The sequence below is a fragment of the Equus caballus genome, chromosome 5 (genome assembly GCF_041296265.1).
Source record: "Equus caballus isolate H_3958 breed thoroughbred chromosome 5, TB-T2T, whole genome shotgun sequence".
Classification (NCBI taxonomy): Eukaryota; Metazoa; Chordata; class Mammalia; order Perissodactyla; family Equidae; genus Equus; species Equus caballus.
The window spans coordinates 59,441,153-59,468,844 of record NC_091688.1 but is presented as its reverse complement, the minus strand read 5'-3'; the positions used below and the strand labels follow the sequence as shown (position 1 = coordinate 59,468,844).

At 37.3% G+C, this 27,692-nt stretch overlaps 1 protein-coding gene across 6 annotated transcripts in view; it reads right to left on the bottom strand.

Annotated features, from left to right (window-relative positions):
* The window catches only part of DENND2C (DENN domain containing 2C), a 73,553-nt gene extending 46,610 nt beyond the window's left edge, over positions 1-26,943 (bottom strand). For 2 of the 6 annotated variants that reach the window (XM_070267207.1, XM_070267209.1), the window contains exon 1: positions 26,552-26,943. The gene's annotated coding sequence lies outside the window, so the exon portion shown is untranslated. Of the gene's footprint in view, positions 1-26,268; positions 26,440-26,551 lie in introns of those variants that run through there. The other 4 variants (XM_023641381.2, XM_023641379.2, XM_023641380.2 and 1 more) reach the window with 4 other exon arrangements.
* Positions 26,944-27,692: the final 749 nt, after the last annotated feature.

The following is a 27,692-nucleotide window of genomic DNA, read 5'->3' as shown; positions in this document are numbered from 1 at the left end:
GACCGAATTGATATATGACAGTGGTCCTGTAAGATTAGTATCATATAGCCTAGGTGTGTAGTAGGCTAAACCACCTAGGTTTACGTAAGTACACTCTATGATGTTCACACAATAACGAACCTGCCTGAGGATGCATTAGCAATCATAACTGTACTCCAAAGTCATTTGCTTTTCTCACTCAACATGCTATACTGTTCGCCAAAGAGCACTAGACTAGAAATGAGAAGAAATGGAGTTTAGTCCTAACTCTGCAACTTATTAGCTCTGTGACCTTAGGAAAGTCATTTCACCTTTCTGGGTTTCAGTTTTCTCATCTGTAAATTCCAATTAATCACTGCTCTCTATGTACTTTCTTTAACATTTCTTGTAGTGCAGATCTGCAGCCAACAAACTTTCTCCTCTTTCATTAATCGAAAATAACTTTATTTTATCTCCATGTTGGAGGTCAATTTTGCTGGACATCGAATTCTAGATTGATAGTATTTCTCTTTAATTAGTTTAAGGTTGTGATTCTTTTGACTTGTAGATTCTAATGAGAAGTTTGCAGCCATTCTTATGTTAGTTCTCCTGTATGTTACGTGGCTTTCTTCTCTAGCTGCTTTTAGGATTTACTCTTTACCTTTGCTATTCAACAATTTGACTATGATAAGCCTAAGTGTAGTTTTCTTTATATTTATCCTGCTTGAGGTTTGCAGAGCTTCTGAGATCTTGAGTTGACGTTTTCCATCAAATCCAATTTTTTTTCCTGCCCCTTTCTTTCTCCTCCTCTTCTGGGACTCTACAAACATTAGACTACTTAATATTATCTCACAGGTTACCCGTGCTCTGTTCATTTATTTTTTCCTTTTCTTTTTCTTTCTCTGCTTCAGTTTAGATAAATTCTATTGACCTGTCTTCAAGTTCACTAGTCATTATACAGAGCAAAGCCAATCTGCTTTTAAGCCCATCTAATAATTTTTATTTCAGATATTGTATTTTTCAGCTTGAAATTTTCTATTTGGTTCTTTAACAGTTCCATTTCTCTTCTGAAATATTCCATCTCTTCACCTACTATATTATTTTCTTTCTGTATATTATTTAACATATTTATAATAATCTTAAAGTCCTTGTTGGCTAATTCTAAACTGGGTCATCTTCAGGTTTCCTTTTATTGACTATATTTTCTCTTTACTATGGTTCAGACTTTCCTGTTTCTTCTAATTGTAATTTTTAATCATATTCTTGACACTGTCTATAAAAGAACAGTAGGGGAAAAGATACACCTTTGTTTTGCTTTATATATTTCTGAAACTACAAGGCTTTCCTCTGTCTGGTAATTTAATTGAAGGGCTGATCATTCAGATTCCTCTCACACTCAAGATGAGCTGAGGCTGGGTGGCAGGTTTTATTAGATGGAATTCACCCGGGATTACCCCAATCTCTAATCTCCTGAGCTGTTACCTTTTTAATCTTGTCAATATTTGTGCTGGAAAGAGCTTGGCTACAGTTTCAGTTATTTTTGGTTCAACTTTGAATTCAACTGTGGCAGGGCCTCACTGCACAATTATGTAGGACTACATAACTTCTGTGTGCCTCCCACACTCTCCTGCAAAGCTGCTTTCTTGGTAAAAACTGGAATACAGGGGACACAGCAGATAATTATTAGGCCAACTGGTTTGTTTTGGTATTTGGGATTCTTTCAGATTCCAATCCATATTCCAATTCCAAAAGTTGATACTGTTAACTGAAGTAGTTTTCCCCTTGCTTCTATGAAGCCTCACCATCTATATCAGTGCTCCTTGTGCCCAGATCACATGCTTGTCCTCAGGTATGGAAGTTGTTGTGACTCTCTGCTCACTTATAAAGGAATTCACTTAGGAATTCAGTTCATCAAAATTTCCTTGAGTTCACGGCTATTCACTCACCCCAGAGAAATACATGATTTTTATTATATCTAGGATTTTCTTCTTACTATGGGAGCAAATGTTTTTCAAGTCCTTCTACACCTAACTGGATGAGAAAGTCTTAAAATGCTTTTAATGAAATAGAAGAGTGTAGAATAGAAAAAATCAGAATACACTGCATGTAAGTAAGGGTAAGTATTGCTTCAGAAATGTTTGTTTCAGGTGTGTGTGTGTGTGTAACAGATTACAAATGTATTTATTACAGTGAGGTGTGGTCAAAAAAGTTTGAAAAGCCTCTGTTCTAGAGACATTAAAGTCCACTTCAGTGCAAAGCAAGGCATTTAGAAAAAGGATATAAAGATACTAATCTTTAAAGAGAATAGTCTACTGCTAGATCAACTTCATGCACTGAAACTGTTCAGAAACACAAAGACTTTTACATATCAAAACAGAACAAAATAAGTCCCTGAAAAGATATACAAAAGATACATTATCACAATAGGCAACTGCTGTTAGAGAAGAATAAAATACATCTAGATATATTAATAACAAACAGCCTTCGGTTTTTTATTAAAGCCCGTTTCTGGGCCTAAGTACTATAATTCAATGTGTTGCTACTGATTGCTATTATAGGGTTAAGAACACAAAGAAAGATTCTGGAGACAGAATATGCTCCTTTTACATTTGGCTACCTTAATAAAAATCGTTTTAAAATCGCTTTTTTGGAGTGAGGGACAAAGACAAGAAGATTCTCTGAATGCAGGAAAGCTGTTCCTAGATGAACAGAATAAATACTTTCAAGTCAGCAATCAATGAGACAAATCATAGAAATAGCTATGTTATAAAACACAGACGAAGACCACAATACTTAATTTATAAGGGAGGCATCATGGTACACGATACACAGTGCAGGCTTGGGAGCCAGACACCTGGATTTAAATCTTCTGCAATTTACTTAGTGGTGAGCCCTTGTACTCTTAACCAATCGAGCCTTAATCTATAATAATGGAATAACACTAGTAGAATTACTGGAAGAATCAAATGAAATAATTAGTATCTTGCACAGAGTAAGTGCCCAAGAATAGCTATGATATTATTGTCACAACTCAAATATTATATGTGTATGAGTGTCAGTACACACCCTCACCAATCTAACCTCTTGAATGTCTCTCTTTTCATTTCCATCCCTATCGCAACAACTTTAATTTATGCCCTTATCGTTCTTATCCTAGAACTAACATAATACAGTCTCCTATATTGCCTACCTGCCTCCAATAGCAACCCCTTTCCAATACTGTTGCCAAAGAGCTATTTCTAAAACTTACATATGATCAAGTCACAAACCAGTTACAACCTTTTAGTATTGCTCCACAATCTACCAAGGTGGTTACCAAAACATACTTCCAAGAAACAATGGACTTTCAAGAACTGAACCAAGGTTCTAATATCAAAATTGAATAACACCCCACCATCACCAGTTTGCAGAAATAAGTTAAATTAGTGGACATAATTTCCTCAACATTAAGTTTTTCCCTCCACAAATATATATTAAATATTTGCTCCTCACTACTATTTGGGGTGCTAGTCTAGACTAACAAAACGGCAATGGGTAGGAATTTGAACTGCTCACATTATTTGCTTTTTCAAATTTTCTATTAAGTATATTTAATTAAAATATTAATATTTAATTTGTAGAGCCTCTAAGTAAAGTTTTAATGAAACCCACAGGAATAAATCTTGCATAAAATTCTTCATTAAATTAGGTTAAAAATATTTTAAAGCAAATGATAAAGGAACAGAGCAACAGAGAAAAAAATAAATGTCAAACTGGCTTCTACCTTTCAAACTTTTATCATCTTGTTGACTGTTCCTTGAATAACAAATCTTCAAAGCAAGCACATACAGGATATCAGCCTTTTTTCTCACTCCTATCAGAGGAAACAGCCTTACAGGTAACTAAAAATGGTTCTCAAAATAGCAAAGAAACTTTAAAAACCCTAATATTACCAATAATAGACACCATAAACTTCTCAAGCAGTTACTGTGCCTAATTACAAAACAAAAAACATGATTCTTCAAAAAATAAAATTAATTCCTTAACAGTTCTATCAATATCAACTCTGTTGAGACAGCTGTCATGGGAATTTTTTGAGGTTTTTTTTAAACAAAATAATGAAAAATGACAGCTGATTTGAGATTATATTCAGAATTTTGAGGTATAAGCCAAAGATTTAGACTAACTTTGTGACTGTGTTACATGGTTGGTTATCCACATTATATGAAAAACTTACAAATGACTACAATTGTTCTTTGCTGTTTGCTGATTCTAATGGGTACTACTGGAGGTTTTATTTGCCACAGCTGTGTGACCCTAGGAGCTATCCCTTGATTAACCCAATGGTGTTAATGGACTGAATGTTTGTGTCCCCCTAAAATTCATATGTTGAAGCCCTAACCCCGCAATGAGATAGCATTTGGAGGTAGGGCCTTTGGGAGGCAATTAGGTCATGAGGGTGAAGCCCTCATGGACAGGATTAGTGTCTTTATAAGAAGAGACACTAGAGACATGATCTTTCTCTCCACTACAGGAGGATACAATGAGAGGACAGCCATCTGCAAACCAGGAAGAGGGCTCTCACCAGGAATTGAACTGGACGGCACCTTGATCTGGGACTTCTAGGCTCCAGAACTGTGAGAAATAAATTTTTGTTGTTTAAGATGACCAGGACAAATGGTAATTCCTATTGGCTCCACCTTCAAAATATATCTCTAACTCCGCCCACTTACCATCTTCACTGCCACCACACTAATCCACACCACCACCATTTCTTTCTCACATTTTTTGATTTCTACTCAGTTTTCACCTTCCCTGTCCATCTTACCTAAAATAAGGTTTCTTTCCCCACATATTTTTCTCCAAGCCTTCACCCTGCTATGTTTTCCCCATAGAGCTTATCATTTACCTGAAATTCTATTATTTATTTGTTTACTTTTTGTCTCCCCTACAGGAACATAAGCTTTTTCACAACTGTATATCCAACACCTAGAAGAGTGTGCACCATTCAGTAATTCCTCAGTAAATATCTGTTGAATGAATAAGTCCTGAATACAAAACGTATAAAGAGGAAAGGTTTAGGAAAATTAGAAACGCCTATTACTTTAAGCACCTCGAATGATTTGAAGGTGCCTCATTCGTAGAATGGGAAAACATCTTAAAATACTTTAAGCATAATTGAACAACACCAAAACAACCTATTTAAATGATAATAAGCACCACAAGAAGGACTTTTTCTGTATATTTACTATTTGCTAGGCACTACACGGATAATCTCATTTAATCCTCACAACAATCCTTAGAGGAAGATATCTTCATTTTCTAGATAAGAAAACTGACACTTAGCAAGGTTAGATAGCTTTTGAAGGTCATATACCTCATTATAAGTAGGAATACCAGAATTTGACTCCCAAACCCTTGTTCTTATTAATAGTACCTAACACACTACCTTCAGGTTAGAAAGACATTTTGATAAGGGGCCATAGCTAAGCCAGGGGTCTCCAAATGTTGATTCCAAATGGCTATAAAGAAAAATGATTGATTTACAGGTATTTATAAATTATAGACACGTGCAACTATAATAATAGCATACATATTATAAAGCACACAAAAACAAAAAATTTAAAAGCATGAGATTTTTAAAAAATCATTTATTTATTTTGGTGAGGAAGATTGTCCCTGAGCTAACATCTGTGCCAGTTTTCTTCTATTTTGTACATGGGACACTGCCACAGCATGGATGGTGAGCAGTGTGTAGGTCCGTGCCCAGGATCTGAACCCCTGAACCCAGGGCTGCCAAAGTGGACTACCTGAACTTAACCACTATGCTACCAGGCCGGCTGCTAAAAATCATTTTATTTTATTAGTTTTGTTAAAAGTTAAATGTGTAAAAGAAGGGTAAACCAATCATTTCATTCTCACTAAAATATTATTAGTTACAAATATTTTAAGTAAGAGCAATGTGATTAAACATGATTTTTTTTTCTTGAAACGGTGATTCAAAGATCTAGTTCTAAATTCGGTTTGTTTTGATACTTGGTTCTAAGGATGTTATGGGATGAATTGTGTCCCCTGCAAATTCATATATTGAAGTCCTAACCCCCAGTACTTCAGAGTATGACTATATTTGGAGATTGAGTGTTTAAAAAGGTAATTAAGTTAAAATGAGGTCACTAGGGTGAGCCCTAATCCAATATGACTGGTGTCTTTATAAGAAAAGGAAATTTGGACACAGACAGATACAAAGGAAAGACCATGTGAAAACACAGGGCCATCTTTTTTAAAAAGCCAAAGAAAGGCCTCAGAGGAAACCAACCCTGCCAACACCTTGATCTCAGACTTTTACCCTCCAAAAGTGTGAGAAAAAAATCCAGTTGTTTAAGCCATTTAGTCTGTGGTACTTTGTTATGGCAGCCTGAGCTGACTAATACAAAGGGCCATAGTAATTGAAAAAGATAACTCAGCACAATACACAGAGCCAACGAAAGAAGAGCTTCACTGACTGAATCAAAATACTCATTAGTCAATTCCATTCACCAGTTAAGCAAAGGTTTTTGTTGACATTTGACTAGTATATTTCCATCTTCTCCAATGTCTACCAACTATACTTACAAACTAAATGGACAGTGTTACATTATTTAAATTTTTAACAAACTAATTAAAAATCCACTGAAACTATATTGAAAGATTTTAAAACAGACAAGAAAATTGTTTCCAAGAGTTCTAAAGTGTGCAGTATGAGAGTTTTATGGATGACACACATACTTGGTTTTGGACAACAACAAATAGCAATGGAAACATTCCCAAATATCAAATTATCTCTGTAAATCATGAGTTTCTTTAGAAAAACAACTGATTTATCATTCATTATTAAAACATGACTTTTTACCTTGAAGGACATATTGAATGTGTTTATATTTTAAAGATTTTATGTCAATAACCACTTGTCATTATGGAAAACCAATGATTTTGGAACTTTTGGTAAAGAAAAACTGTGACTTATTTTAAGTTTGGCAACTTTTTAAAATACTTCTCTATAACAAACTATAGAACTACTACAAGATACTAAATATTTTCATGGCTATTGCTCATCTTATTTTCAAAGAACTGTAATGGTTCTATTATTTAAAATGTAATTGGTAAATCCACCAACTCGGACATGTATAAGCTGGACACATATAAACTGTTATGTGTTGCAACAGCTAAAAGTGAACAGACAAGTTAGGATATCACTATCAACTCCTCTTTGTTGGGGAACAACCGCTTTTCCCTTGGGATTAATTCCTTAGATGAAATCTGACAAGAGTGAAGGCACCAAGTGTCAGTATACTAAATATTTAGCAAAGTTTAACTTATTGCTTTTCTGATGAAAAAGAATATAAATAACAATTCTAATGCTCTTTTCACATCCTAATGTATCATCTTGTCTACCCCCAGGAAACCATGAGTACAGAGTAAGTAAGGTATTCCAACTTATACATGCATTAACTTTAATGTTAACCATCTTATAAAGGTAAATTGAGAATATTCAGGGTCTGCTAAGGTAACCAGGTGGCCAAAAGTTCTATGAGTATAAAATGTAAACAACGCTTTCCTTTGAGACTCACATAGGAGCGCTCAGAAGCAGCAAGAACTATTTTTCCCTGCAGCTTCATTAAGATATAATTGACATATAACATTGTGTAAGTTTAAAGTGTACATTGCGATGATTCGATACATGTATATATTGTGAAATGTGTACCACAATAAGGTTAGTTAACACATTCATCACCTCACATAACTACCTTTTTTTTTTTGTAGCGAGAACATTTAAGATCTACTCTCTTAGCAACAGCACTGTTAACTATAATCACCAAGAACTATCTTTTGAAAGGTGCCAAGTACTTGCCTACAGAGGTTATTTACATCTAGATAGTCCTTAGGCTTTCCTGAATGACAGGGAAATACAAAACAAGCCTAGAGGAGAGGAGAGATTCGCACTACAGGCAGGAGGAAAGGAGAATGCAATTTGGGAAAATTGTTCCTCCGTAAACATCAAGATTAGAAATCACAACAGTAGCTGTACTTCTGCTGCATCTGGACTCTAATCTATGGTCCCAGCTAATAATCCAGTTTAGACACACGCTGGGTACGGTTATTGTAAATTGTACCATATCCAGAAATGTACCAGTCCTAAGAGGCTGCATGGACCACCTGGAAAATAGGCCTTAAATAAAGTAGGAAGAGAACTAACTTACCAAGTCAGTTTCTTATACCAAGAAGTTAGCCAAGTTTATATCAGGATTTACAGAAAAATTCAAAATCCCTAGGAATGTGACAGTAGCTTCTTCAGCTAACCACACCTCTTAGAATTTAGGAGATAATTCTGATTTCCAAAGAGTTACTTCGGAGCATAGAGACCAATATAGAGTTGGAAAGTAGATTCACAGGAGCCAATGTAACCGTGAGCCCACTAGGACCAGTTCAACTGACCTCATCTTATCAACAGGGTAATTAAGAGTTGTCTTTCAGGAACCGAGAGTCCCTCCCTTGTCCAGTTCAGGCTGGTAGAGACCACTAACCCATCAACTGGGCCCACGCAAATGCTTGACAAGTGACCTTTTGACGCCAAGGGGCTGAAAACTCCATTCCCAGATCATACTAACACTACTCTTTTGTGAACATGCGTCCTATGAAGAGGCATGAAGCTTGACCACACTTGCACAGATTATGAAGTACCTCACTTCTCCTTAGCTCCAATCATCTACCTCTACACTTCAGACTGCACTGCACTTCATCCCATAAATTTGCCCCAAACCCTGGATTGGGGAGATAGATCTGAGAGCATATGCCTCCTGTCTCCTTGCAGACTGATCTAGTAATAGAGCTGTTTTCTTTTCCCAAAAGCTGATGCTGCAATAATTGGCTTTTTTTATGCGCAGCAGGTAGGAGAACCTCATTTTTGTGCAGTAACCCCCAAGAGTGCTTTGTGTGCTAAAAATCCTTATCTGATTCCTACATTAGGAATATAGGTACCAAGCCCCCAGCAACTCCTGTCTTATCCTATGTGTTTTCCTTATAAATCTGGAAATTTCTTTGGGATCCACATTCAATTTTTGATGTGAAAGGTACAAAAATGTTTCATTCATGGATGAAACATAGATTAGCAAAACAGAGATACAGATGTTAGATGCAGCAAAACAGAGACATAAAACATTATTGTTTTGGCTAAAGAGGATGAAAACAGCTTAATTTGTACAGTGGGCACCTTAACGGTCAAAATTGGACTATGAATCTCTAGTTGATCCACGAAGTGAAAACCCAAACTGTTCAAACCTTTACTGGCCGGTTTGTCAAGCCATTCAGCTGGTTTCTACATCATCTCTTCCTGCTATTAGGTAACATTTGTGAAAGGAATGCAAACTAATTTTCTTATAGTAGACTCCCTGTTATAACATATATGCTAATTAGTACACTGATTAAATCACATTCTTGGACTGAAACATAATAATAACACTAAATAAAAGACTAGTATAATGTAGTTCGCCTATAAAGTAATGTTTTACCAAATACCAGCATATTAAAGATATTCAACTGAATTCACCTAAGAAAAATAAATTTAGAAAGACACATGGAAAAAAATGAAAAATATATAACTTCAAAGTTTTAAAAGATATTTTCCAAATAACCTAACGATATGGTTCACCATCCAAACCACTGTTCCTCTCCCATAAAGCAGGCTGTAAGTTACCAGGAAGTATTTAATTTGACTCAGGTCAAAGCAATGCTCTCAGACTAATCCAGTTCTTACATATTTCTGATCTAATTACCACTATCTAAATATTTTCAGCAAATAAAATGTAAAGAGAAGAAATCCAGGAGGTGCAGAAGACATATATTTGTATAGCAATGTTATATTTTAAATGACAATAATTATTTTTCAGGGCTTGCATGTGTCAAGCATTGTGCTTAGGACCTACTTTCATTATTGCATTTAATTCTCATGGCTCTGACAGACAGTTACTGTTACCCCCATTTTGTGGATGAAGAAGCTGAGACTGATGGGTTAAATAAGTTACCCAAGGTAACACAAACTTAGTTCTGCTTTATTTCAAAGCTTGTGCATTTAACTACTCTGTTACTTGTTTGTGTGTAGACATAACAATAACAGCTAATATAACAGGATGTCAAATGTAACTTTTCCTGTCCTCTGAGTTTCAGCAGGGACCTCAAAGGCTAAGATCAAAACAATAGGAGTCAAATAACTCCACAATCTAAAAAGAAGTGTAAGGCTTATAAAGTAAAGCAGCCAAAAACTGGCTCTGCTGACATGAGTTCATTACCCTGGTCAAGACTATATGAGAATTATAATTTGTTAATTGTAAGGATTACAAGGGACAATATTAAAGAAACTAGGTGGTATATGTTCTCCTGCCTCCTAAGGGAAAAGGAGGAGTACTTCCTGCCCACCTCAAGCCAAAGGAAGTGGAACCTCAAGATAACCACTCATAGTGCTTAACGTGTATCCTGAAGGAGGACGGACACAGGGACTGGGAGGATAAAAAGTGCTGGCTCATGGCTAAATTTTAAAGACTGCTTAGGTACAACAGTCAAATTAAACGTTTTAGCAGAAGAGGAAGTTTTATAAAATGCCACAATGTGGAAAATTATATAAAAAATTAACTTTAATAATATGAAACTTTAGAACTTCATCACATTAATGTAATGTTAGTAACTATCGACCTAATTAAATGAAATTTATCTTAACCTTTTTTTTTTTGAGGAAGATTAGCCCTGAGCTAACATCTGCCAATCGTTCTCTTTTTGCTGAGGAAGATTGGCCCTCAGCTAACATCCGTGCCCATCTTCCTCTACTTTATATGTGGGACGCCTATCACAGCATGGCTTCCAAGCATTGCCATGTCTGTACCCGGGATCCAAACTGGCAAACCACTTAACCGCTGCACCACTGGGCCAGCCCCAATCTTAACCTTTTTTGATCTAATTATCCTTTTTAAAACCTCCTCTAAAGAAAGAAATAATTGTCCCAAATTAGAACTTTTAAACTTTATAAATAGCTTCAAAATATCTTTAAAGTAACCTAGTTTTTAAACTGCAAATTCAAACTTAGCTAAGTTCTTCTCAGGAAGGCACTGGAAAATAAAGGCAGCAAAATTTTTACTTCCCCATAGTGTTCAAAGACTGAAAAAAATTTCCAGAAACTAACAAAAAGCAGTTTTTAAAAGTTTTAAAAGACAAAGAAATACTACTAACTTTTTAGAAATTTTGGAAATAAAGAAAATACCTACAAGCCTACCACCTCCAGCATAATCAGTGGTATATTTCCTCTCTGTCTTTTTTCATAAGCATATTTTTATATAGTCGCAAATACAGTGTATATGTAACGTATCCTGTTTTTTTTAGTATTATATAAAAAGATGGGCTTTTCAAGGATTTAAAAACTATAGATATAACAGGCTCTCCTAAAACCACATTCATATCCATTGTACAATGTAACTTCTTATCTTATTCTAAAGCTAAAAAGCAAGAAGACAGATTTGTCAAGTTTTCAAATCACTTCCCAAAATTATATATTCATTGCATAATATAATGTATATTATCACTTGACAATATAAAAGCAAAAAAAAGTAAAACTGCATTCACATAGTTATTAAACATTATCTCCTATCCTATCCTTCAAATCACCGTTTAAAACACATGAAGTATTAGGTCTGGAAGATATTAACCCTCAGGCCCAACAATATCACTTAGAAGCAATCAAAGTTATTACTAAGATCAAAAATTATGACCAGCTCTTCCCTCCTCTTCCTAAACAATCTGGCCCTAAAGCCATTCGCTAGAAGAGAGTAAGACAGGCATCTACACCTGATGCTAAGGAGCTACAACAGACCAGAGCAGGGTATCAGAGCATCAGAACACGAGAGCGTAAGAGCAAGAGGAGTAAGGAGACCATCCGTGCAGGAGAACTGCCAGAGCCCACATAGGGTAGAGAGGAAGGTCCCACAGAGGGGTAGCCCCATGTGAGATTTTAGTGCCTGAGCAGAATGAGTGGGTAGCCAGGCTGATGGGTGGCCTGGTGCAGTCTGTCAGAGCCAAAGCAAGATAATGAGCCAGGGCAGACCAGCACAGAGTATTGACAAGTGGACCTCGGGCTGGATTTTAGCCCCTCAACTGGATGCCTATGTGTAACTCACAAACTGCTCAATCAAACAGAGCACCTGACTGAACACTATGCAAGTATTAAGAAGAATGAGATAGAGATCTGTGAGCAAATATGGAAAGATGCCCAAAACAAAAGTAGGGGAAAAGCACGCGGAAAAACAATTTCTCTAATATGATTCCTTTTCTATAGACCTTTTAAAAAGGATATACATATATCTATCTATATACCCACCCACATACATATACACACCTTGCAGTTATTTGAATTACACAACTGACTCCTATCCGTTGTCCAGCCCTCTCTTCTGAAATGGGATGAAGGGGTTAGATTTCTTATCTTCCTCAAAGCGGAGACAGGGGATGGTTGGGAAATGATCATCTTATGCTCACTGGACTTTCTCAGTTCAGTATATGGTCAGTTGTGTCAGTAGAATTTTCATCATCTTCATGTTGGTATTTTTTATACAATCAGACTGTCTTTTAAAATTATCCTTGTAAAACATGACTCAATGTTTTATAAGATTGAATTTTATGGACTTATCTTATTGAATTATGTTGGAGACAAGAAATTGTCCACAATGGGACCAGTGAGAAGGACCTGGGGGTAGAGGAGGAAGTTATTTACTCTTCATTTTATAACTTTTTACAACGCTTGAACTTTTTTTTTCACCAGGGTTATCCATTTTTATTTTTTTAATGTTAAAACAGGATCCATCTGGATGGTGGCATAATGGGTCTTTTAAATTGTATTCTTCATATTTTTCTATATTAAATAAACCCTAACAAATGTTTTTTTTTAAAAAATTAACACACATGATAATGCAGAAACATCACTTCCAATAATTTGCCCTAAGGAAATAACTGGACAAATTCACAAAGATATATATATATATACACAAGAGTAGATTTAGAATATTGTAGATTGAAAATAACTTGAATTTCCAATAGGGGACTATTAACTATTATGGTAAATCCATACACTGAAATATTAAGTTATAACATGTTCAAGAGCTATTAAGTAAAAGAATGTTATAAAAGATTGTGCAGCATAAGTTAATTAAAAAATCTGTATGAATAAACAGAATTTAAAAATGAATATGGATATAAACCAAGAAGTTAACAGTGATTATCTCTGGGTGACAGAACTATGATTAAATTCTCTTTCGGTTTACCTTATTTTCTAATTTTTAAAAATAAACATAAGTTGTACAGCATTTGTTTCATAAAAAGATAACTTACTTTTTAAAAGATTCATCAAATACTTTCTGAGCACCTACTTCATACCAGGCATTGTGGCATTAAAACAGCAGTAACAGTAGGTAAGCTATATTAAATACCTATTGTGTGCCGGTCACTTCAATCACATTATCTCAATTAATTCTCATAGCACCTCTTTGGGGTGGTATATCAATTAGGATTAAGTTTGGGTAAAGACAACTTAACAGTTGAAAATAGCAGCAGCTTAACAAATGTTTGTTAAACAAACAGATGTTTATTTCTCTGCCACTCAAAAAAAAAAAGGAAAGAGCAGGCAGCCTAAGGTGTCATCAGGTCCTCAGGCTCCAGTATTTCTGCTACACCATTCACAACACATGGCTTTATCTTCATGATCACTTTGTAGTTCAGACTAGCTGTTGGAGCTCCAGCTATTATATCCGCATTCCAGGTAGCAGAAAGGAAAAAAGGCAGCTCTATTTAAGTAGCATTCCTGGAAGTTCCACATAACACTTCTGCTTATAGCTCACTGACCAGGACTTAGTCGCATGTACTAGATACATGAAAGGCTAGGAAATAAAATCTTTCACCTTTTTATCCTGCAATGTGCCCAGATAAAAAATTGAGTTCTGTTAACTTAGGAGAATGGATATTAGAGTAGGCAAAAAATCTCTGCCACAGGCAGATATTATTATCCTCGTTTGCAGACAGAAAACAGAGGTGCAGAGTCAAACGGTTAAGTGGCAGAGCCATTAATTTGAAAGCAATCTATTTACCTTTCACTACATATTCTGCGTTGCACTAGAAAATTATACATTTATATATAATTAAAGGCAGTTTATTATTAAATGAGATCTGACAGATGAGAAGGCATCGACCAAAAGAACATGACAAATAGAACAGCAACAAATATTTATGAAGTATTTATTATGTACCAAGAGTTTTCTAAGATTTGTACATTTTCCCCTTTTTTAGTATAATATACATAAAGCACATAAAGTCCACTAATCCTAAGTGTATAGCTCAAAGAACTTTTACATATGAATACAATTGTGTAACCACTACCCAGTACAGAAGGTTCCTCATGTCCCTTCCCAGTCAATAACCATCCCCTCAGAGGGAATCACCATTCTGACTTCTATCCATGGATTAGTTTTGCCTGTTGTTGAACTTCATTTAAACAAAATCATACAGGATGTAGTCTTTTGTGCACAGTTTCTTTTGTGCAAAATAATAGCTGTAAGATTCACTTATGTTGTTGTATACTGTAAGATTCACTTATGTTGTATACAGCAGTAGTGTTTTTTTCTTTTTTATTGCTGAGTATTATTCCATCTAATGGAAACACCAACATTTATTTATCCATTGTCCTGTTGATAGATATGTGGATTGTTTCCATGTTTTGGTTATTATGAAGAAAACAGCTATAAACATTCTTGTATGTGTTGTTGATATACATAATCACTTATTTCTCTTGGGTATTATGTAGGAGTAGAATCCTGGCTTATAGAAGTAGACATATGTTTAATAGACATTGCCAAAAAGCTCTCAAAAGAGGTTGTACCAATTTACACTCTCACCAGCAATATATGAGTTCTAGTCACTCCTCAGGCTCACCACCACTTAGATTGTTACTCTTTTTAATTTTAGCCATTCTGGTACGTAGTGGCATCTCACTGTGGTTTCCATGAAAACCTGACAAACTCATTTATTTCTTACCATACCACACCACACATCCTTTGTTACTATATAATCATACTTTATTTTTAAAATGACTTTTATAGGTCATCATGCTCTGTTGGAATTAAGCTTTATAAACTCCAAAAACATTACGAATCCAAATGAGGTCAGTTCTAGGACATTCTGGGTCAGTCCTCTTCTATCATAGATGGTAATTTAAGTTATAAAAGTAGATAAAAGATGAGAGAAAATATCAAGAGTATGTGGAATCATGGAAGCTAAGAGAAGAGAATCTTTCAAACAGAAAAGAATGGTCCATAGTGACAGATGAACTATCAAAAGATCAAATAAGGTAAAGACTTGAGAATCTATTGGTCATTAGGACCTGGGCAAGAACAGGTTCAGAGGCATAAGGAGGCTAAAGGGAGATCACAGTGAACTGAGATGTGGATGGAAAAAAAGAATGGAAACAGCAACTGTAGACAATCCCTTCAGAGTATACCCAGGCAGGCAAGGGGACAGTAGAGTGGCAGCTGGCCAGAAACAGGGGGTCCAGGAAAGCTTTTCTTTTTTTTTAAGATAGAAAAGAACTAAGCTTGTTTAACACTGGTGGAGAGGAGTCAGTAGAGAGAAAACCCCAAAAGGGAAGAGAGGGCATGTGCATCCAACTGGAGCTGTAGGGATTAGCATTTGACAGGAAGAGGGACAGCTTCCATTGGAACATAAGGTAAGGAGGAAAGAAAGATAAGGATGCAGGAACATTTGCAGGTTTAGAAGCTGCACACTGATGTACACCTTTAAGGAGAGTAGAGAAGGTTTAAAATAGGCATTGTGGAGAAAAAAGAAACAAGAATACACAGCTTCCCTAAGCAGGAAATTTTTAAAAAGCAGAGAGTTAGGGACTAGACCTTTGAAACATTAATCATTATTAGGGACTACAGATGAGAAAAGAGGAAATCAGATAAAGAGCAGAAAAGAGCCTAGTGAGAGGTAATGGAATCAGGACAATGTGGATCACAGATATCATGGGAGGAAAATGTCCTAAAGAGAAAAGAAAGAGGCGGATCAGCATCATATAGGTGGGAAAATAAGGATGAGAAAGGGTCCTTGTATTTCAAAATGGGGCATTAAATAAATGGTGTCAAAAGGATGGTGAGGACAGATAACAGCTAAAGTTTAGAGAGAAAATGAGTGAGGAGATGGAGCAAGTATGAATACAACATTTATTTTAAAGTCAGTGAGAATAATAAAAACAAGGGGGAAGCAACTTCAAATACAGTATTTAAAGGTGGGGGAAATGTATACATTTTTTAAAACTGCAGCAAAAAAAATAATGAAGGATATAATAAATATGTGGGAGAGGGAGGAGAAGTTAAGTCTCATGGAAGAAAGAGGTCTTAGGAGTCTGAGAAGGATGGTAGTTCTTGTTGCAAGTGGAAGCAAGATGAGAAGATACGTGTATAATGAAGACCAGACCTGATCAGTTAAGCTTGTTCATACCATATAACCTTAATCTACAAAAATAAAAATAACCATGTTACGATTTAGAGATAAAGCCTAGCTACTTGAGGCTAAAATCTTTACGAGCTATTCAACAACAAGCTGACTAGTTAATAGATTAATGAGAGGACACTCAATTGAAGTTGGATAGCTTGATTCATAGAGGGTCTAGCCTAAATGATTCTTCATCTCCCTTCTAGAACTGAGCACAACAGTAAACACAGTAAACTGGGGCCAAGGATGTGAAAAGTAGTTATTATCTCCAGCTGGAAGGAATGCCTTGCTTCTTGTGCATAATGGAAGATGAGTGGAGCCAAGGAACCTGGTGAGATGATGAGGGCAAAACTGAAGTCTAGGGCACTAGGTGAAGGAGGTGTGTTTGTGGGTAGAAACTGGGCCTCAGGGAAGCAATAAACATAAGGAAAATAGGACACACAATATCAATAGGGGAGGAGATAGACTGAACAATCATTTTGCTGGGAAGCAATGGAAAATCAAAGAGGGATCATCTTAGGGAGGTAACAGCAGAAGTGTATGTTGGTATGATTTTATAGAGTACACACACACAATCCCTAAAGGTCTTGAGCCAGCTTAGTGGGAGAGAAGGATTGCCTATTGAATCAAATCCTCTTTCTTTCACACTACAGGCCAGTGTTTCATGAGCTCTTTTGACCAAAACTTATGGTAAGAAATACATGTCATATCGTAATACACACACACATAACTGAAACCAAAGTTTCACAAAACAATAATTTCCCTCACTACATATGATAAAGTAAATCACAAAGTTAACATAAAATATTATTTTATCATTATTTAAATACATTTAAAATTCCAAAATTAATAATATAAAAATTAATATCAGAAAAGATTCAACATAATGCAATGGGTGACCTTTCCGGTTCATAAATTAATTCCAGTCTGGAAAACACAAGGACAGTGCCATGTACTTATCTCGTTCACTATACAATCTTGTATTCTTTTGCTTTAAATTGGGTCAGGGTTGAAAACCCTAGTTGAAACAACAAGTTGTTGTGAATAGTAAAAACAGTACTACATTCTTTCTACTTAGCAATGGAAATTCTTTGGCCTTAATACAAAATGATGATAAGCAATGCCATGTAATTTACGTCAGAGTAAATAAAGAACTAAGCTGCAAGAATTCATTTTCTTCTTAGAATACACAAGAAACTCAATTATAATTGCAGGGCAAATGGATCTTTTAGCCAAAGGTTTTTCTTTAATGTTTCAAATTCATTTCAGGAAAATAATAATTAAAAGTTTGGAGACAGAGAAATGAGATTTTACATATCTCTACATTTTATTTTGTTCAAATCTTCTTCATTGATAATGCTCTCTTCCAGATGTAGCAACATTTGAAAGACACAGTGGCTGGAGCAAAAGTCTTACTTGCCATAACAATGTCTTTTGGAACCCTTAGACATGCAGCTTCAAATTTAGTTCACTAAATTGCTAAAAATATCATTTAAATATGCAAATTTTGTTATTCCAAAATATTGGAAAATACCTGCCAAATGAGAATGCCTTTCAACTAGAAAAATTTTAGATTCACACAATCTGCTTAGCTCCTTTTATCTAACAATTATCAAACACTGCTGTGACATGGTAAATAGGTACGATTAGCTCTGAATAAAATATTTTAAAAACCTGGCTACTCAGCAAGCCTCCTTTAATATAATTAACAACTTTCAATGTTTTTCAGTATATCCATAAGATTCAGAGGGCTTTCTATGCATACCAAAGCTTTGCAATGTATAAAACAGTAATTCCAAACAGCACTCTAAGCCCTTAGACCAAATGGGACAGAAAGAGAGCCCAGCAATGACCCGCTGGGCAGTGTGCTCACTCATGCCCAGCCTACTGTTCCTGCTGGAGGGAAAGCTTCAACGACACTAGTATGCTGCCCTGGACACTCAGAAGAAAGGAGGACGATGCCTATACTGACAGTTGTAAAGCTTGGACTATTGCCTGTATGTCTGCATGTCTATCGCTCTCTCTCCCCCTCTCCTTCCCTGTCCTTGAGTGTTGGAAGGGTGCTTTCAGGAAATAATGAAACATAAGTGTGAGACTCTGGGGAAAAAAGGCACTATTACCAGCAGCTTCAAACAATGTTTAAAATAACTCTTCTATGTTTTCTAATCATATTTGCTATTCCATTACATATAATTATTTATAAGTTTTTCCCCGGTTTAACCTACGAGAATCAACAATTCACTTTTAAAATTCTGTGAACATGTTCATACAGTTGTGGTTAAATTTAAACAACACAAGCAAATCCTCCTTATTGATTATCTTTCTATCATATTTTTCTTTTTTTTTTAATGAGGAAGATTAGCTCTGAGCTAACACCTGCTACCAATCCTCCTCTTTTTGCTGAGGAAGACTGGCTCTGACCTAACATCCGTGTTCATCTTCGACTATTTTATATGTAGGACACCTGCCACAGCATGGCTTGATAAGTGGTGCATAGGTCCGTGCCTGGGTTCCAAACCAGTGAACCCTGGGCAGCTGAAGCGGAGCAGGCGAACTTAACCACTGTGCCACCAGGCTGGCACCACTTTGCTATCATATTTGACAAACATATTTGCAACTTATAATACCAGTGATCCCATCAATTTGGACTATAAAATCTGTACCAGACCACAGTCATCTTATAAGCATTGCTGAAATGTCCCATAATGGCACAGAATAGAGGTATGTCATCACTAAGGAGTGCAATTTTTAATTTTCAGCTGATTTACCATCAAAAACCATAAATATAACATCCATGCACTCTAGATGAATACTTTTTTCAAGAGATATGTAGCCATTTTTCTCTTATGCGACTGATATGCAACTAAACAAAACAACAATGAAGCTTTCTCAGGAATGTCTTTGAATTAAAAGGAAATTGAGATAATTTCATATTTTTTTCTTTCTTTGAAAATATTTGAAAAAGACTTATTGAAAATCCAGATTTTTAACTTTCATTTGCAACATTAATACAAATACACAGAGCTCATTTTAGTCAGATTTTGCATATTTAATAAACCACATTTTAAATAATCTTCATTAACAGTCTTATACTTTTTCTCAATTCACCATTTCCTCAATATTTTTATACTTCCAGATATAGCTATTGACTAGATGTGACTATTGTGTTTATTACTTCATGCTTTCTTCTCCTAATAATTAAACAATAAATTTTAAGGGCAAATTTGATCTAGTTTGCTTTTAAATTACAATTATCATTGAACTCTTAAAAATATCACAATTGAAGAATGCATTTAAAGTTCAAAAATAAAACTTGGTTAGATAGCATCTCACTATTTCTACCAACGGCAGATAAAATTCTGCTACATTTTGCTCGATCTTGAATTATGCTAAGATAAGTTAACCGCGCAATGATAACCACTGCATATGATCATGGTCAAACTGACCATGACTGCAATTCACATAATGTTCCTCTTTTGTTCCATGTTACCCTTTACAGTTTAAGTAGGGACCATGGAAAAGGGGATTTGCAGCAAATATTGTTGTAGAGCAGGCTGTGTCATTTCCTCCCAGCAGGCCCTATTATTAGCCTTAATAGACTCTTATTTAATCAGAGTATCAAAGAATACAAATAAATACTGAAACACAAAATTATGCTTCATATTGCTAAGTAACCAAGTCAAAAATATCCTAGACAGCTGGAGCTTTTTGTTTTTTTAACTCCAATGGGAAAAAAGCACGTCTTTTTTCGTCTAAGTAGCAGCAAGAATCACAGACACACCCCCCCATCTGTCCTAAATTTTAACATCTACACAAAAAACTCCACAAAAATGCCATTTCTATAAATTTAAACTCTGAAGGAAATTTTATGTCTTTCATGTCCTCTGTTGTAAACATTTATCACTGTTACGAAAACCATTAAAGTCAGAAATCTAACTTAAAAAAATGGAGCATAAATAATAACCTTTAATATGAATGGACTAGTACTGCCTGAACTGAATGCTAAAAATTCTATTTTCAGGCTGCTAACGAGGAATCTAAGATTTAAAAGGAAAAAAATTTCTTAAATTTCCTCCTCAAAAATAGGGGGTGGAAGTGAAACATCTGGGACAGCTAGACGTGAAAAAGGAAGTCCTTTAAATTTTCTTCTCTTATCTCACCATTATTTACTTAATCTTTCAATCTTATAACATGCTATAATGCCCATGAAGTAAAGAAAAGCGCATGTTTTCTTTTCCTTATGATACAAATAATTCATTCAAATCAGAGAGGAAACAGACAAAAGATTCCAGCCTGTCCAAACCTCCAGGAACCAGTGCAGGACAGTCCTTCAAGTTTTGGTCTTTTATTTCACCCAGCTTTCATGTCCCCACTTTGAGGCAAAAAGATCGCTGTTTTACTGGTTCAGTAAAAAGTACTGAATATTGAAAAATATTTTCAAACATATTTTTGATTCTGACATTGTACATGTTAATCTATTTCTCTGCATCTCAGGTTCCAAACCAACAAAGGGAATATTTTCTCACTTAGTATATATGAGAAATAGAGGATGAATAAAAATTTTTCAGATGTTTTAAGAAATGTACTAGAATTGAGAAGCAGAAGGCATAACTTGGAAGAACTTTTTTTTTTTAAATTAAACTTAAAAATCCAAGTACTTCAAAGAACATCCCTTAGGACAGGATGAGGAGACTTTATGTGTGGGCCAAAGGCAGCCCACCACCTGTTTCTGAATGGCCTCCAAGCAAAGAATGGTTTTTACATTTCTAAACGGTTTTAAAAATAATCAAAGCAGCATTATATTTCATAACGTGAAAATCATTAGAAATTCAAATTTCAGTGTCCATAAATAAACCTTAATTAGAACACAGCCTATGTTCATTCATTTAAGTACTGTTTATGGCTCTTTTTTTGGCAGAACTGGCTAGCTGTGACAGAGATTTATGGCCCGCAAAGTTTAAAATATTTACTATCTAGCACTTTACAGAAAAAGTTTGCCACTCCCTGCCTTAGAAGACCATACACTACTCTCATACTGCAAATTAGAAAAATATATTTGAAACTCCTCTTTGAAAATGCTTTCAAAGCCACAATACATTCTTTTGAGTCTCCTTAGTGGTGGCAAACCTTCATTCTTTGAAGATGAGTATGAATTTTGGAAACAGCTAAGCAATTTGGAGCCAAGACTGAAAAAGACTGGTTATCAGGATGAATCAACCAGCAAACATTCCTTAACAATTTAAATTTATGGAAGGAAAACTTTTTTTTTTTTTAAAGCACTATCTCTGACTTCCAAGGGCAACAATCAAGTGAGGGGGCTAGTCATGTGCTTTCATAGCTTTGATTCAAGTTAAAAAGGCTATATATGCATGGAAATAGGAAGTACAGAGGAGGAAAAAGAATTCTATAATGAAGCTAGAAGATCTACTTTCTTGAGTGGCTGTGAATTTGCTATAAACTGTTTTTACAAAGAGGAACTCCAATAACAGTTTGCGCAATACACTTAGGGAATAAATGAGTGACTCCAAATGAAATTTTAAAAGAACAGGATTCATCTGGATGTAAAAGTTGTTTAACCTCCAATTAAAACCTATTTTATTGCTTTATAATTACAATTTATAAGACAAAATTAGCATAAATAAATAAGTAATCCCTTCCACTTGTACAAAGCAAATCATTTATCCTTGGCCGCCTTCTCTTCTGGTGGTCTACTGGTTAAGATTCAGAACTCTCACCACCACAGTCTGGGGTTCATTTCCAGGTCAGGGAACCACACTACCGGCCTGTCAGTTGTCATACTGTGGTGGTTGTGTATTCCTGTGATGCTGAAAGCTCTGCCACCAGTATTTCAAATACCAGCAGGGCCAGCAGGGTCACCCAGGGTGCATAGGTTTCAGCGGAGCTTCCAGACTAAGACAGAGTAGGAAAAAGGACCTGGCCACCCACTTCTGAAAAAATTGGCCATGAAAACCCTACGAATAGCAGCAGCCCATGGTCTGATAATAGCGCCAGAAGGTGAGAGGATGGTGCAAAAAGACCGGGCAGGGTTCCACTCTGCTGTACACAGGATCACTAGGAGTTGGAATGAAATCGACAACACTCACACCACCAACTCTTCTCTTCTAATTCCATATGCTCTCCCTGAGCAATTTCATTTGCTCTTAGAGCTTCAATTACCACTTACTGGCTAACTCTGAAATCTGAATCACCAATCTCAGCCTCCCTTCGTGCTCTGGATCCTCTCGACATCTCCACTGGAATGCTCCATAGACACTTCGCACTCAACGTGTTCAAAACTGAAACAATGATCTTCCTCTCACATTAAAAAACAAAGTAAGTTCCTCTACCCCACAGTTTTCCAAATTAAGAAACTAAGTCATTTATTTTTGTTCACCTTCAAAGCCAACCAAGTTTTAGGCCCTCCAAATTCTGCACCTTCATCATCTGTCCTATCCTCTTCATGTCCTTTACTATTTTCCTACTCCAGGCCCTTATCTTCTTTTATCTGGACTATTTCAATAGCAGTAGCCTCCTAACTTCTCTCTCTCTCTTTTGCCTCTCTCTCTCCAATCCAGCCTCTACACCATACCACCACCATGTTATCTTTCCTAATTACTTAAAATCCTGTCTTTAGAATCAAGTCCAAAGTCCTTAGCATGATTCACAGGTTCTTCACTACCTGGCACCAGCAGACTTTTCTCTCTTTTACTGAGTCATAACTTTTTGCTTACCCAAATCTGTATGTTGTTTGACAATATATCCTATACGTCAAAGTATTAAAACTACCTTTAACACCACATTCTATAGTGAAAGATTTTGCCAAACTGAACAAATCTTCATTATTCCAAATGAGAGGCACTGAAACCCCATGCTTACCTAACATCTAGCAATTTCAGTGATCCTAATGTGATCAACAACCAAGCTCTGCAATTTTCTTTTTGCAGCTTATTTCTAGGTACCATCCCCTTTAGCCCACTCATCTCTATACACTCTGACCTTCAGTGACAACAAACTACAACATATTCCTCAAACATACCATATACTTTCACACAATATTCCTGATTTTTATACATATCTTTTGTTCCTTTTTCCAACTCAGCAAACTCCCATTCATCCTTTAAAGCCAAATTCGAATACAGTTTCCTCTCTAATCCTTCTCCTTCCCACATACAGAATTATTTTCCCTTGTTAATGCTTCCAGTAAACTCTATATCTCTGTTATAACTCATCACACTGAATTGTAGGCACTTATTTACATGTCTGGTTATAAGCTTCTTGAAGGCAGGGAAGCATTTTCTTTCCTTGAATTTAACATTTAACTTATGGTCTGAGAACAGACACTTCAAACTTCTTATTGAAAAATAATTACCTTTTATATTATTAAGAGAATGCCATAACTGTAATGACTGAGAGCTTAGAAACAAAAAGAATCCCACGTTATTCATCAGGAAAAAAAATGCTCTCACATACAAAGTATAATTAAATTGTAGCTTGGACCTGCCTTCATCTACATCTTGCAATACCAGTTTCCTTCTCTCTCTCTCTTTCCTTCTTTTTGAAGAAGTTCTTCACAGAATTCTCTCTTACACACCCACTGGATTTCATTTGTATCTGACAGAATCTGAAACTCAGTATACTGCAGAGGTTAAGATCAGGATTTTTGGAGCCAACTGCAGTCTGAATCCTAACTTTGCTACCTAAGCTGTCTGATAGGGGCAAATAACTCAACCTCTGTATGTCTCTCAATGAAAAGATCATAATAATAACACTCCTTATGATACTGTTGTAAGGATTAAATAAACTAATGTATGTCACGAATTTACAACATTGCCTGGCTCAGAGTAGGTCCTAGTAAATGTTGGTTGATGTTGTTGTTATCATCAGCATTTAAAAACACCTTTCTCTGTACTTATTTTAGCCCACTTGCTAGAATATGTCTCCTAGGAAGGAGTTCTATCCAGCCCACACATCAATACAATGTAAATGCTAAAACTGTCCCTTGGACCATAATAGGTGCTCCATAAATAATGTGAATGGAAGACTTCAGATCTCTAAGATCAACAAAGTATAAATCAGCAAAATCTATGTACAGAGTACAGGTTTAAAATTGGTATTTTAAACTAGTTTCAAAACACTCATCTTCCACTGAACTGCTGAAACATGCAAAACTTTTAAAGCAACATAAAACTTATATTCACTAGGAACTTCCCCTCTACCCCTCCATTTAAGCTGATCTTGGTATCCAGTGGTCTAAAATTCTTGCCTATAACACAAGACTCACTACAGATCATTTAAAGTGTAATTTCCGGCTTAAAAAAACTGCCTATTGTCACAACAGAAAAATTAATATTCTTCCTTTATATCTGCATTTAAAAAAAAAATCTACTGCCACGTTCAACACAAAAAAACTAATGAAAGGCCAAGAGACACAATTACTACATTTCCTGGTTTCTGCCTGGGAAACTACTTCAGAACACGCCTACAAGAATCCTCAGTAAAAGTGTGCTGGTTACAAACTGCTGTTCCCTTTTTTATTTTCAGTCTCCCCCAAAAACCCTTCACACACTCACACACCCATAGAAAAGAATGCAAATGTCTATAGTAAAGGCTGTAAAAAAATATACAGCTATATATTAATTTTGTTTTGGAGGACTTAAATCTTAAAAAAGCAAACGAACTCTTGATTTGAAGCAACACTCCCAGCTTACTTTACCAGGTAACTTAAACTACAACTACCTACCTAAAGCAAACAAGCAGATTATTCGACTGTGACCAAACTTTATGGTTATTCAGTAACAGTGTATAAATAATATGTGCTATTCTAGAAAAATTTATTAATCAGTTAAAAATAGACCACACTTCAAATAATGGTAATTTTATGGGAAAAGAGCTTAAACAATTTATTTACACAGTAAAGAGAGATTTAGGACTTTATCTAAAACACTGGGTGAATTACTAACTTCAGGGTAAAGGTTTACAGAGTGCCTACTATGTGCCTGGCACAGAATATGCATGCTGCTGGTGCACAGTCAGATAACAATACCCAACATTTGTAGAATACTCTCACTCATCTCATTTGACCCTCAGAATACCCCGAGGCATGAGCATCCCAGTTTTACAGCTAAGGAAACGGAGGCCCAGAAAAGCCCATGTGACCGAGGTATTGCATCTGGTATGTGGGTCCTGGCCGAGACTCCAGCCCCTGACTCATAATCTAATCATCTTCTGCTACACTAGTTACTCAAAAGCTCTTAGATGTTCCACTGTCAGATTTTAAAATCAGAATCCTACTGAACGACTTTCAGTATTGTGCTTGTCAGATTCTGTTAAGAATCAAAAAAGAAAAAAGCACAATTTTTAAGAAGTCCATCGTCTCAGCCTGTCGACGTTCAAACTCTGTGGCTGATCGCAGCGAAAGCCGCGCACGCGGGCGCTGCCTCTCCTCCCCAGGACGACCGAGCGCCGCCCGGACGACGGTCCCGGCGCCCGAGGTGACGGCGAAGACTCCCTCAGCCTGACTCCGCCACAACCGCCGGGGCCGACAGCGGGACTCCCAAAGGCCGGCGTCGGCGGGCGGGACCCCCGGGCGTCCCTCGAGGCCGGGGACGTGCCAAGACAGCCCGGCCGAGGCCGACACCTCCGCCAGCCCGCGCCTGCACGGCCACCGGACGGCGCCCGGCACCCCGCAGCCCCGCTCCCGAAGCCCAGCCGGAGACGCCCCCTGTCGCGAGGGGCCGAAGCCCCTGCTTGAGACCCCGTCCCGCCCCGCCCGGCTCCTACCTGCTCCGGGCCTCGACGCCACCTCTGTGGCCGGGCTGCGAGCCTCCAGTGCTCTCCGCGGGCGCGCCACTTCTCCGAGGTCCCACTCGGGTCGGCGCCGGCCCGCCCCCGCAGGCTCCGCCGAACGCCCGCCCCGCCCCGGCAGCGGCCCCGCCCAGCTCGGCAAAGCCCGGTTCTTATTGGCTCCGCTTCCCACCCCTCACGCTCGGGCCCGCCCCCGGCACCGCCCTGGGACCGTGGCGAGGGGAACCGCCCCCGCTCGCGTCCGCCTACGGGCTACAACCTTGCGCGGGACGTTGGTCTCCCGGAGGCTGCGGCTCTAGCGGGCAGGCGACCAGCACCCCTGTCGTTCGGCCGAGGCCTCTAGCCAAAGGTCCATCGCCGTCGCCTTGCCTGCCGTCGGACTGGCCCCACGGCGATGACCTGAACTTTACGGAAGGTTGACTCTTCACAGCAGCCCGCGAGATAAATCCTAACTTAATCGAGGAATCCAAACGGCACCTCCCTCAAGGAAACCATAGAATTGCCTCCTGTCACCGGGCACAGTAGGCCTGGCGTCTCCGGTGAAAGAGCAGCACCATTTCTCTCGCTGAGCTCAAGGAGCAAACGTTTCTGTGGCAATTGCAGTACAGTGCCAACCTGAAAGGCAAATCATGCTCCGAACACCTGAGGTTTGAAATCCCAGAGCAGGGGTGCGTTTGATACTCCCAGTGCCTGAGGTCGGCCCCCACGCCCTGTTGTGACACACACACATAAGCACTACGCCTGCAACACGCTCGTACTCGGGTATGTGCATGGCGCTGTGCCTACTGCGAGCAGCAGCCCAGTTTCACTAAGGCAACGAGGCGAGGATGAGTTGAGCCTGTTTCCCAGGCACTCGCTAAGCGCCCCACCCCACCTCGCCCCGTCCCATTCCTCCCTACCCCACCAAGGTCTGTTGGCTCAGGACCAAACTCTTCCCACATCTGTTCACATAGAGGTACCAAAATAGAAGACTGCCAGAAAGAGAGGTGTTTGGTTACACATCACAGATGACTGTCACAAGTCAACTTAGTCAAAGCAATAAAAGTTGCATATCCCAAACTGTTGTGAAACCATGAGCTGTGGACAATGAAACAGGAATTACCTTCCATGATGGGAGGGGAAAAAAAAAAGGTAATACGACATTTTTAAAATCAAGTCTCAATGAGGATATAAATGTGAATATTGTCTGGAGTAAATTTTGAACAGTGATCTTTACGGACTACCCCCTTTGCCCCCCAAAATTCCAAACAGTTGTCTAAGATGAAATTTTGGGCTAGAATAGGGTGGTTTTGAAATTTATTTCAAAATTCAAATTTACTGCAAAGTTCAAACTCTGCATTCAGGCAGATTATTTGGCAAAATGAACCAGGCTGAATTCCAAGTACCAAATATGAAACCAA